Here is a 13,002-nt window from a genome sequence, read left to right as displayed (position 1 = left end):
GTGGTGACTGCATAGGACAGCTCTCATCTCCCAGGATCAGGGGACCCTAATAACCCAGAACAAAAGCATGGAGTACAGGCTCAGAATCGGGAATCCCGACTGAGCCTCCCTCACTGACTTGTGTGCGACCAGACAGCTTATTTGCCATGGATCTGTTTCCTCATCTATAAAATGGGGATAACAGAAGAAATCAAATCCCAGATCGGTTAGAAAGGTGAGTGAGCACATGGTCCACTTCAAGCCTGACAAAAATTCCCCAGGCGCCGTGGCCCCTGCAGACTCATGTGCCACGGTAAAGCTTGCCGTGCGGTGCTTCTCTAGCAGTAGAAAACAAGTGATGGATTTCATCAGAGGCCAATTCTGGCCTTTCATGGAAATGGGAAACCTGTATTTTGCTGGGTGGGCTCTCCCCCTTTAAAAGCAGTGTCTTCCAGACCCCTGTGAACTGTCGTGAACCTTGATGGATAAACCTTCAGAGCATGTTTGTTTTGTGATGGCAAGACGCCTTCAGGCTGCGGTGAGCCCATGGTTGATATTATTAATGGATGGCCGGTTTTTCTGCCTTCTTAAAAGGAGGAGTATGGCTAAGTGTTCCCCTTGCAAGATGCGTTGAGAGCAGACACTGAAGCCCAGGGCCAGGGTGGAGGAGACAGAGGAGTAGGCGTGGGGCTGGCTTTCTTCCTACGGCATGTGGCCTCCGGTTCCTTTGCTTTTATTTTCCAAAGAAGGAAGAATCTGTTCCCCAACTTGCTGAGGGGTGCTAAACCACTAGGTGCTGGGCATAATTGAGAAGCGTGGTTGAGTCAGGCAGGGCTGCTTTCTGATCCTGTATTAAACTGGAGACTCCCTAATTGGTTTCTTCTCTATAGACAGTTTCCCTCCAAAAAAATTCCTGGGACCCTTGTTTGTAATTCTCTTGGCAATCAATTTGGTTCCTGTCAGGAACCATCTTTACTTACAGACTGAGTTAGAATGGATCTCAAAATTTTTCTTTGAGTTCAGTTTGAAGATTTCCCAGCATTTAACCCAAATAGCCCTTTCAGTCTTACTTATACATTGGTCTTAATGCCTTGTCAAAGTCAATCGGCATCTCTTAAGCACTTTGGGAAGGTAAAGGTCATGAGACCCCTTTCACACTAGTGACTAATTACTTACTGTTTTTTTAAAAAATTAGAGTCCCCTATCCCTTGGCTTTTGAATTTTGTTTTCCTTAAGATCATAAGCTGCCCTTTGATGATGAAATTAGTAGAAGGGAAAGGGTCAGCTTGATCAGAGATGTCAAAAATCAAGTTCCACCAGGCACAGAGATGCACACCTGTAATCTCAGTGACTCAGGTGTCTGAGACAGAGGATGACAAGTTCAAGACCAGCCTCAGCAGCTTAGCGAGGCTCTAAGCAATTTAGTGAGACCCTGTCTCAAAATAAAAAATAAAAAGGACTGGGGATGTGACTCAGTGGTAAAACATTCTGGGTTCAATCTCCAGTACCCAAAAAACAAAACAAAACAAAACAAAACTTCAAAGTCTGGTCATCTCACCTGGAGATGGAAGGCCCTACCTACCCACCCCCTGTGATTTCTTAGGCTTGTTCCTGAGATTCATTTTCCCAGACCATGATTATTAGAAACCTAAGGGTTTTATAACACTAACTTAGAAACAAAATTATTGCTAGAAATCAGTTTCTAGTCATTTAAAATCACTTTAAATACCATGCATCTCATTAGAGTAGAATGCATTTAGATGAGTGGAGGTAGCTTCTAGACCTCCCAAGAAGATAATGAATCATGGATCTATTATACACCACCATGCCATGGGTACTATGGGCCAGATTCAAATATTAGGATGGCATAGATTCTCAGGAAGCTCCCAGAAGATCTAGCTGCAAGAACTGGAGGTTGAGGGGAGGCAAAAAGAGCAAGAAAGGAAAGATTTGAAAAAATAAATAAATAAAGGCTGAACATGTATAAAAACTGCTAGAAACTCTCCAGGGAGGAGTTTCTAGTCAGAGTGGACCAAGGTGTCACCACAGAGGAGTGCAGGTGACAGTACTGAGATGGTGATGCTGCTGAGGAGGAGCAAGGGGAGGATTCGTGGATCCTGTCCTCTAGTTTGAAAAATGGAAAATAGAGGTTCATGGGAATTAAATAGCTCGCCTGGTGTCATAAACTAAGTACCAGTGTTTCAGAATTCCAGTTGCGTCTGCTTGGGTCCAAAGCCCTGCGTTCAGCCCTCTACCCCTGGATGCATTGGGGTCCTAAAAGGAAATAGACATATATTCAAATGTGTCATTTGAGGAGAATTAAGTAAAAGAACTAATCATAAAAGTGCAGGTATAGTATAAAGAAGCCACCTTGGGTGGTACCCAGAGCTGATAAATGGAGATGGAGGTAATTACTGCCTCTAAGCCTAAGGGGAAAGGGGAGGAAGTGGTTACTGGAACCCAGAGAGAAAGGCAAATGGAGCATCCTCTCCCCATGACCCTCAGTTGAGGGACTTGGCCAGCCCTGAAGACATAGCAGTGAGGAAGGGACAATACATAGCCAGTCCCTACCACCAGCCCCTGATCTCCTGCTAGTTCCTGTAGGACTGACCCTAACCAGAAGTCAGAGCTGTGATGCCCTCCATACAGGTCAGGTGGGCCTCTCAGAACGTAGGACAGAGTGGGAGCTTGGGAAGCAGACCTGGATAAATAGAATCGATCCAGCACAGCCTACAGTGGCTAACGCGGTCAATTCACATCAGGACCTTTGCATTAGCACATTTGAAAAAGGTCCCAGAGAACCCAGCTTTGCATGTGCTTTATTTTTGTTTCAGTGATCTCTAGAACTGGCCTCTGGGGTCACAGAGGAGGAAGGACAGGCTGTTGTCACCAGAGCAGGCTGTAGACTGCCCTGTGGTCCTTCTGCAGTGTTGTCCCTCCAAACTCCCACTGGCCTGTACTGTATTCGTTCAGCCTGGCTACAACCTGAGGGCTAGGCATTAGCTGACCAGAGGGAGTTAAGACATCTAGTTGAGGAGAAGAAATGCAGATTAATCTGATACTGACTGCTGAGAATTTTGTCCCGAGAAATCGAGAACCTCTTCTGACGCTTGGTACCCAGGAACTTCTGCTCAGTTTACAGCTGTCACCGTGGCCTCCAAGGCCATGTACAATCTGGGTACTCAGCTCTCAGTTTCATCTCTACTGGAAGCTCCGTGGCCCAGCCACAGTGACCTCCTTGCTGATCCTGGAACACACAATTATGTTCCCCAGAGGCATTTAACTTGCTCTTCCCTTCTGCCCCAAACACCTGCATGACCCACATTGTTTAAGAAGCCAGGGGAATTGGAACAGGAGCCACTTATCAAGCCAGGACCAGTCAGGGGAATTTTTATTTCTCTTCTACATGTGAGGACCCCCACCTCATTGAGATTCTCCAGTTTAATGAAAATCATGGGAAGAATCTTTGTGGTGACTCTTCAGAAGCGTTAATAGAGATTTTTTTTTTCAGTTTATTTTGGTAACAGTTTCCAGTTTTTAAAAATGTTTAGGTAATCTTTTCCACCTTCCCCAAATTCTAATACATGTAGATTCATTAGATTGACCCAATGCTTTCTCCTGTCTCAGTTCTTTGTATACTCATTCTTTTCAGACATGGAACGAAACCCTTCAAAAAAAAAAAAAAAGACTGGGTGCAAATTCCATGATGCATAAGGCTGACCCTGTCCCTGTTCACACTACATCCCAGCCCCCCAAATGCATTCCCCACCCTGCTCTATTTCATCTCTACAAGTAGTGCTTATAACCTTCTCATGTGCTCTAGAATTGTCACTTATTCCTAAGTTTCCTATTCCTTGTATGTTTCCCCCCACGAGGACATGAGCTCCACAGGGGCAGGAATATTGTCATTCATTCGTGTGTTCCCAGCACCTAGAACCTAGCCCAACATACAGCAGGTGCTCAATAAGTGCTTACGAATGAATGAATGAATGAGAGTCTTAAGAACCTAGAAATGGTTTGACCAGCACCTATCTGCTGAGGCTCTTTCCCAGAAATATATTGATCTTCTAATCACCAGCATTGCCAATACCTTGTGGCCAAAGCCATCAATGTCCCTAAATGCATCACACAAGTTTGGCAGAGGAAATGGACTCAGGACTTTGGCTCCATGTCAGAATTAAATGGTGACCTTGGCTTACTTTGCCTCCCCACAGAGGTTATTTCTTAATCATAAAAAGAACACTCTGTCCTTGGGAAAAGTAATATTTTTGCCACCTTCAGCTTTCAAATGGCTATTTGATATGGCTCACGGGTGTCCCTGTCAGTGGCAGCTGAAAAAGCTCAGGTGGAGAGGATCTGAGAGAGACCTGCGTGGCGTTGTCAGAGAGAAGCTGGCCATGAGGTGGAATTAGTTTACAATAACTTATTTACCTGTCCAAATCCTTCATATCACATTAAAGCTTTCCCCAGCTACCCAGGACCCTGGAGTACTAAGAGGAAAAAGGAGAATCAATTGATAATGATATATTCCGTTTAAAAAAATATATCGATTCCCAGGTAATGGCAGTGGTGTGTGTTTGCAGGGGAGGATGCCATTTCCCGGGCTGACGATGACTTTCTCATACATTACATTTGAAAGAGCGAACGGATGGCCCTGCCTCCTGTAATAGATAGCCTCTTCTACTAGGTATTAAATCTATATATATTTTTTTAAATTCTCCCTAAGGAACCCATCCTTCACCTCCTCAAGGTCTTCTTGCCCATTGTCTAAAAGAAGTAATGCTTTGTTTTTGTAATTCTCAGTTTGGGTCCTTTTCTGCATTAACGACTTAAATTTCTTATTTTTCCCCATCACGGGAGTTTCTTTGTTCAGATTAGGTGGAAGACATGCCATTGTTCTCCCTCTCATCCGGTGTTACTGGCTCAATAAGGGGATCAGGGCGGGCTGGCTGGGGACAGGGGAGGGACACCTCTCCTCTCAAGTGCTGCTGGTGCCTGTCGTGCCCATTGTCTGAGTGTGCTGCAGCAGAGGTGGTCCACAGGAAGTGGCCCAGCATCTGGGAACAACCCAAGCTACAGACGAGCATCCCTTTAGGGTGGGGACATCTAAGATACCGGAATTCAAAACAGGTCTTTTTGCAAAAAGTGATTCCTGTTCCCCACCCCAACCCCACTCTTTTCCCCTCTCTTTCCAGACTTTCTGGCTTCCTCGTGATGCTCGCACTTGGCTGAGTGTTGGTGGCCGTCAAGGCTTTTGCATCCTGGGGACGAATCCTGAACTTGCCAGAGACGGGCGGCGCAAGGTAGGTCTCTGCTCAGTTCACCTGGAATAAGGAAAGCGCCCAACCTGGGCACCTCTGGCTCTTTCTTCCCCTACTGAGTGTCTGGGGAAGAGGAGAACTGTAGCTGGGCCTCACTCTTTGGTTTGGTAAGGTTTTTACCACAGGTGTATGATCCACTGGTGTCCGGGGCCTCCAGAAGCCATCTTGGCCCCAAACACTGTGACTCTTCTTCATTCCTCTGGGTCTTGGGTTTCCTGGGAGAGGGAGGTTTAGACCTGGGGGTGGACAGCAGTGAGGTAACCAGTAGAAAACTGTCACTCTCCTTCTGTAATTTATAATTCACAATTTAACTTACAATTTAACTCTTTTGTTACTAAAATGTATTATTAAATGTCATGAAAATACTGTTCATTGTTAAAAGGTCTTAAAAGATGGTACCATATTAAGAACTGAAGGTATAACTCAGTGGTAGATGGAATACTTAGGATGCACAAGGGCCTGGGTTAAGTCCCAGTGTAAACACACACACACACAGTACCTAAAATTTTATAAATGACTTATATTCCCCATATATAATCATTTTAGTGTCTTTCTCTGGACTTTTCTTATGTACACAGGCCTGCTTGTACATGCGTACAATTATCAGACTATGTATACTACTCAGTGAAATGTTATTTTAACTCAACAGTACACATTAAAACACCTTTTTATAGTAGTGAATTGAAATCTATGTCATCATTTTTCAAGGCTTCATATTATATGGATATAATAATATGCATAATTTACTTGATGCCCTAATGATGGACATTTTGTATGTTTTGAATATTTTGCTATAGCAAATAATACCACAAGAAACATTTCTGCACATGTACTTTGCATAATCATTTGATTATTTCCTTGGGTTAAATCCAGCCTAACATTTTGACAGTGGATTCTCAAATCAGGTTCAGGCCTAACATTTTGACTGGATTCTCAAATTAGGATCAGGCAGCCAGGAGAGGGGGGAATGTGGCCTATCTTGTAAGGTTGTGAATCTGATGAGATGAATCTGCATTGCTCCAACACCAGCAGGCCAGGAATGTGCCCACAGAAGCAGGGAAGTCTACAGCCGGAGTTGCCAAGGCTCACCCCATTTACTGCTGCCAAAGCAAGAGGGCTGGAAGGAAGCAAGTCAAGAGGGGGCAGGAAGGGCCGAGGACTTAGGACAGCTGAGGCTCAGCTGGGCCAACCTCACATTTCCTTGCAGCACTTGAGCCTTTGGAAGTCTATGACTCCCTGTAATCTCAGCAGCTCCGGAGGCTGAGGCCAGAGGATGGCAAGTTCAAAGCCAGCCTCAGGAACTTAGCGAGGTCCTAAGCAACTTAGTGAAACCTTATCTCAAAATAAAAAATAAAAAGGGCTGAGGATGTAACTCAGTGGTAAATTGCCCCTGGGTTAAATTCCCAGTATAAAAAGAGGAACGAAAAGAAAGAAGTAAGTCCATGGGCCAAAGCTACAGCTGCAGGGACACACGGGGCCTAGTGCTGGGTGGCACAGGACGTAGTGGCTCCAGGATTGCTGCATGCTAATAGGGAGCCTCCTGGCATCTGCCCACAACCAATTTGGAACCCACACTCCAACTTTCCTCTGCATCAGGGCAGAGCATGAAGTCCATAGGGGTCCTTCTGTGTGCCCATTCTCTGCTGATCAGAGAGCCTTCTCTTTGGACTAAGAGGCAGTGAGGTTGAGGATAGCCTTTCTCTCCCAGAACCCTGTGCAGAAAAGAAAAGGCAGCTCTGGGATCCTGGCTGGGGTAGCCGAGGTTTTCAGCAGGAAGCAGGAGGAAGCTCCAGACCCGGCCTAGACAAGCTGCCAAGATGTAAAAGCGCCCACCACCCAACTGTGCCTCCAGCCAGCTGCCACCCAGAAGCCCAATGGGGACAGCCAGAGGAAAACAGATGGGTTCCTGACCTAGAGATCTGGTGGGCTGTTGGCACGAACCTCATGGCACCACTGACTGGGGGCAGCTGTTCTCATGCATTATCCCAGACCCTGGGGACTGTGGGGTCAGAGAAGGGGAGCTGGAAACATGACCGTGAAGCCTGGGTTCAGTGACAGTCCTGCCCCACTCCAAGAGGGGCAGAGGTGAGCAGCATCTAAGAAGAGATTCGGGAGTTGCGCGTCACAGGAGGCAGGCTTCTGGGGACACTCACATGTGACTGTGGCAGGGAGGAAGGGATGGGAGGCCCCCAGGGCAATGAGCTTTGGTTCCTTGAATATGATTCCAGTTTGGGGCATTCTGTTCCCAGACACAGAGTGACACGTGACTCTCATTCATCCCAACCTTGAACAAGAATAGATCTATGATGGGAAGACCCTGCAGGCGGTCTCGCCAGGCATGCCTGATAAGGTGCACCCTGTGTGAGCATCAGAGAGAGGTCCCCACTGCAGACTCCTGTCTGTCTTCCTGCCACCTGGCCAGGTCCTGGAGGGTGGGGCTCAGTCTGCTGCACCCTGTCTTCTCCCCACTCCATACCTCTCCCGACTCCCTCCGGACTTCGAGAAAGCCCATCCCTGTGCACAGGCAGGACCGTTTCAAGAGCACCATGCCACATGGCCTAGTGCGAGGTGCACTCTTCCCTCCCGAGTAGGACTCCCACTAATTCCTGGGAGGATACAAAGGTGCCGTGGCCTCCTATGGCCCCTGGTGACCCGTGGAAGCAGCTACAGTTCCCTGTGGGAACTGAACCAGCTCACAGGTCCCTACACACCCTGCCCCAAAAGAGGCCAGTTCAGGAAAAAGCATGGAGGGAGCTCTCTGCCTTTCAGAACTGTTTGATGAATGAAAATCCCCCAAGTAACCAAAAAGGGCACCAGAACCAGTCGGGGGTGGGGGGTGAAATCTAATGCCTGCACCACAGGGGGCAGTAAGCAGAGGACGCGGGGCAGAACCAAAGGCTGGTCCCAGAACCGTGCTGACAGACCCCAGCCTCGGGAACAGGTGGACGGCGAGTACCGGTCCTCCTTAGCTTTGAGGAGCCGCCAGGTGCAGCCGCCCCTGCCTCTGTCGCTGGGACTGTGGCACCATCCCAGTGCTGCCTGTCCAGACCCTTTGCCCCTCCCCTCAGCAAACGAACGCTCTGTGTGCCCTGCATCCTCCGAGGACACTGCACACGTCTCCACAGACAGCGGGACTTGGAGCGGTTCCAGGTGCCACACCCTGGGCTTCCTCGCTCACCGCAGCTTCACTTCCTCCAAATCGATCTGCAGGTGCCCTCTCCGACCACACTCCTGTCCTCTGCCTGACTTCACCCCCGACGAGGACAGCCTTGCTCCATTGAGACCTCCAATGGTCTCAATGGAAGACCTTCTTCCTCTCTGCTGCCTCCTTGTCCACGTCCATCTGCCACCGTGGTTCCCGCCCCAGGATGGGCCTCAGTGCACGTGGCCATGCAGACATCTCAGGGCTGCTCTGGTCGCCACCTGTATTCAGTTGTCCCCTCGTCCTCAGACTGTTGCTGTCTTTCCTAGCCTGCCCTGGGGACCTCTGCAGCCCCTCCTCTGCTGGGCATCTGGGCATTCTGGCACCTTAGAAGTCCACGTGCCCAGGCCCATTGGCGGCTCAGCTGGACCTCAGCCAGTCTCAGCCCTGGTCAGGCAGCTCCTGTGATGGCTCCCTTCCTGCTGCCCTTTACATCTTTCCATCGGAGGGTCCCTGAGACCCCAGTGCCCTGTCTACCTCCATGTGGACGAATTGCTTCCCTCCTAGTTTCCTGGGGACGTGAACCCTCCCGCCGTCATCACTGTACTTGTGGGGACTTCACCCTCTGGCTCCCGTGTGCGTGAGAGTGCTCCTGCTCCGAGGTATTCCTCGGCTTTCCGTCCCTCCTTCGTTCCCTACTCCCCCTGCCCTCGCGGTTCCCGGGCTTGACTCCCAGATGGCGTCTCTGTCCCTGTGCACCTGTTACCTGCCTGTCCAATTGCGTGCTAGACTCAGCCTGTCCAATACAAAGCTGCAGCACTGCTGTCTGTGACTCCTTTCACAGGTAGGCCTCTGCCCTCCGCCTCCTGTGACTGCGAGTCTCTGTCTCCATTGCTTAGGGGGCTCATCTTCCTTCCCAGACCATCAGCTCCTTGAGGACAAGGATGTCCTTTTTCCCCCACAGGCCCACAGCAGGGCCAGGTGCATGCATACATGCACTGTAAGATCAGATGGTAGTGTTCCTTCCAGAGATCGCAGAACTGCAGTGTGCTCACAGACAGTGGGGTGGAGGGGACCCTGGAGTCAAAGGCAAGCCACCGGCTTCTAGTTCCAAATCCACCAGGAACTCTGTGCAAGCCCCATAAAACCTTCAGAGCCTCAGTCTTTTCATCTGTAAAATGGGAGTAACCGGGACCTTCCTGCCAGTCAGGAGAAGACTGAGAGGTTGAGTGGAGACTGGCATCGAGTGAGTGGCAGAGTCTCCTGAGCCAGCCAGTGCAGCAGTGCTGGGTCCTCAGTGCACGTGGAACTGGCCTAGGTCCTCCCCAGCTATTCCAACTGAAGTGTTCTCACGAAGAGGAGGGGTTGTGGAGCTTCAGCCTCTGCTCTCAACCCAGGGCGTGACTGATTCCTCCACTTGAGGTGAAAGTTACCGAGGTTTTACGAAACAAGATTCCTGGGTGATGTGTGATTCCTCTCCTTTGTCAGCTGCTCTCCAGTCTGTCCCCAGAATCAAATCACCCCCAAGCTGGGCACCGTGAGTGTGTCATGCTGTAAACCCTGTCATCTGACCCCACCCCAGCGTATTTTCACATAAGCTCTGCGGGCTCTTAGGGCACCTGCTGTCCTACCGACTTCACACTGGGCCCACACTGAGGGTTTCCTGGCTGTTCATGTTTATCCTGTCGCCTGTGCCGCCTTCGCTAGAACTCCAGCAGAAATGTCTCTGGTCTCCCCACAGAGATACTCCTCTCCCAAGCAACTGTCCTGCTGTCTCACAGATCGAGGATCTTAACAGATCAACTTTTTGTTTGCCCCTTCTGAGTCCTCTGAACATTAACCCTCAACTCCACATCTGTATTAAAATCACCATCTATATTAAGATCACCAAGAGAGACAAAAAAGAAAAAGAAAATTCTAACACCCAGGCTGCATACCAGCCCCCTTACATCAAAATCTCTGGGAGGGGGCCCAGGCATTTGTATTTTTGTAAAGCTCCCCAGGCGATTCCAAGGGTCAGGCAAGGTCAGAAGCACTGCCAAGCCTGGAGGCAGACTGTGGCCTGCCTGTGGGTCAGGTGTGGGTCTCTCTAGACGTGAGTGATTTCGTGTAGGTGACACTCGCTGCTCCATTTCCTCTCCTACACCCGTTCCTGCTCCTACTTTGATTTACGATGTCTTAATGTATCCTTTTAAGTCCCCTGCAGTCCTTTCTGGAACTCTGCTAGGTGAAAACAAACAGACTAGAAAGCTTGTACTCCTCCCTGGCTGAGACCTGGGCCCAGCTCCTGCCCCAGCGGCCACCCCCGACCTTGCCCTAGCCCAGGAGCCGGGTCAGCAGCCTCTGCTCTGGGAGCCCCGCTTTGGGGAATGGCAGCCAGTTCTGCCAAGAGCTCTGCAAGGGCCTCATAATCTGTGTGCTGAGGATGGGGCTGGGAGGAGGCTGGTGTTGGCCAGGGAAGCTGTCAGAGTGCCATTTGCCCATGGCTGGCCATGCTACCCTTCCGTACCCTCCTGATCTGCTCCATTCAGCCCCACACCCAACAGCAAGCGGAGCTGGTGGGCAGAAGGCAGGAGGCACGCAGGGTGGAGGCTCCCCCACCTGGAAGCCCCGAGCTGACGACCAGCGTGCGCGTGAGCAGTCCCATCGGCTGACGGCAGGGCGGGTGGAGGGCATGCTGCAGTTCATTCTGGCTGCAGAACCTCATTTGGCACCTGGGCCAGAAATAGCTTATCCGCAAACCTCTGAGTTTATTTTTGTGGCAAAGTTTGATTTTCCAAGCGGACTGTCTCCTTCTTTACCTTGCACCTGCCCCAGTGGCCAGAGCTGCCAGGAACAGTTGTGAGTTTGTCCCCTGCTAAAGACAGCTGACCGCAGAGGCATGGGGGCTGACCCCCAGCCTGGGCTCTGAGAGCTTTGCCTGGGAGGGACATCTCTTTCTAATTTGCACAAGAACAATGACTAGGCTAATAATAGTGGCCTTGCCAGCATCCTGCTGAGGGAAAGGACCACATGTGCATTTTTTCGAGTGACCATACTCCTAAACTTGTGGACTTCTGTCTCTTGCGGATGATCTCATTTACTCATGCTTAAAAGCCACTTGAAAATACTTTGAGCTTCTGTCTTCTATCGTAAATTTCTCTCCCCTTCCTCTCCTCCCTCAGACATATAGTACCTCAGGATAGCCAGCACCTAGGAAATTCAGGTGGTCCCACATTCACTCATTCCTTCTAATGTTTACTGGCAGCCATATTGTATATTATCGCAGGTCTCGGGGGCCAGTGAACTAAGACAAAATCCCTGTCCTCCAGGAGCTTCCACTCCAGGTGGGAGACCAGCAACTAAACACATTCTTATAATAATATATAATCAATCCAACAAGAGACTTCATACAGAGTGCTATGGAAGACTCACTCATTTGCTTAACAAATATTTCCTAAGTACCTGCGATAATGCCGGGCACTGGGAAGATTGCAGTGACCACGTGAGAGAAAAATCCCTGACCCCGAGCTTACATCTGAGGACCCTGGAACAGAACTGTGGGGACAGGCCGGAGACTGCTCTGCTTGCTCCTGCTTTCATCTTGGCCACTCGGAGGCTCATCAGTTACAGCTGCCAGTGGGCATTTTCATGTGAACTGGATCCGAGAGGCAGGAGGAGATTGACACCTCACTCACAGGGCTCAGGCTCATCCCTGTGAGACAGACGCAGCCTAGCAACCCTCGTGGGCCCTTTGATTTGTAGCAACTCATTTATATAAAAGCATCTGGTTCGTAAGGTAGCAGCAACAACCACAAAAAATCATTAAAAGCATATTTCTGTTTTTACAAAGTAACCTAGTAACAGCCTAGGAGGCAACAATCAACCTGCCCCATCCTCCTCCAGGTACCCAGGCAAGTGCTGAATGTGGGAAATGGAAGTCGGGACAGAGGCTCTTCGAAGTTCCCTTCTGGAGTCACACTCGGGGATGTGCACGGAGCAGCCCTGCCAGGCAGGCTGAGGACCTTGTGCCCCAACCACTAGCACACAGAGGAGGTGTGCTGCCTCTCCATCCCAGAATAAACAGTGTGATTATTTATTTAGTCCCCGTTCAAGGCTTTCTAACACGCGTTTGGAGTGCTCTGCCATCTTGTGCAAGTATGCACTGAGCTGCAGCCAGTGACATGTGTGGATCAGAAAAGAAATTCTGCCCCATGCCAGCTGGTTTGCCTGGCCTCCGCTGCCATCCAGAATCAGGCTAGCTCGCCCCACGCGAGCATGTCGTCTTGTTAAGCGGAGTCTCCCAGAAAAGCCTGCCCCGTCTCTACCTGTCTCCTGGCAGAGTGCTTCCATGGGAACTCTTCCTCCTCCAGGGATGCCCTGACATTGTGACTCTCCTGGGACCATTTGGCACTGAGTTCTTGGTGCAGTGCAGTCCTTTTAGCCCCCGGGGTACACCAGGCTCAACCCCTGACTCCTGGGCACGTGCTGGGGACAGGAGAGCAGCCTTACAAAGCTGAACACAGAGCTCACACAGGAAAGTCAGTTCGGGAGCCCTGGCTGTGCTCCCAGCCCTCCACC

The 13,002-nt window shown here is 49.9% G+C and overlaps 1 protein-coding gene across 1 annotated transcript in view; it reads left to right on the top strand.

The window, feature by feature from the left end:
- Klhl29 (kelch like family member 29) overlaps window positions 1-13,002 on the top strand; it is a 285,354-nt gene that overhangs the window by 70,061 nt on the left and 202,291 nt on the right. Inside the window, exon 2 of the mRNA XM_047523183.1 lies at window positions 5,175-5,282. The gene's annotated coding sequence lies outside the window, so the exon portion shown is untranslated. The remainder of the gene's footprint in view (window positions 1-5,174; window positions 5,283-13,002) is intronic.

This window comes from Sciurus carolinensis, chromosome 13, assembly GCF_902686445.1.
Source record: "Sciurus carolinensis chromosome 13, mSciCar1.2, whole genome shotgun sequence".
Classification (NCBI taxonomy): domain Eukaryota; kingdom Metazoa; phylum Chordata; class Mammalia; order Rodentia; family Sciuridae; genus Sciurus; species Sciurus carolinensis.
Note: the sequence above shows the minus strand (reverse complement) of the source record. Positions and strands in the feature narration are given on the sequence as shown.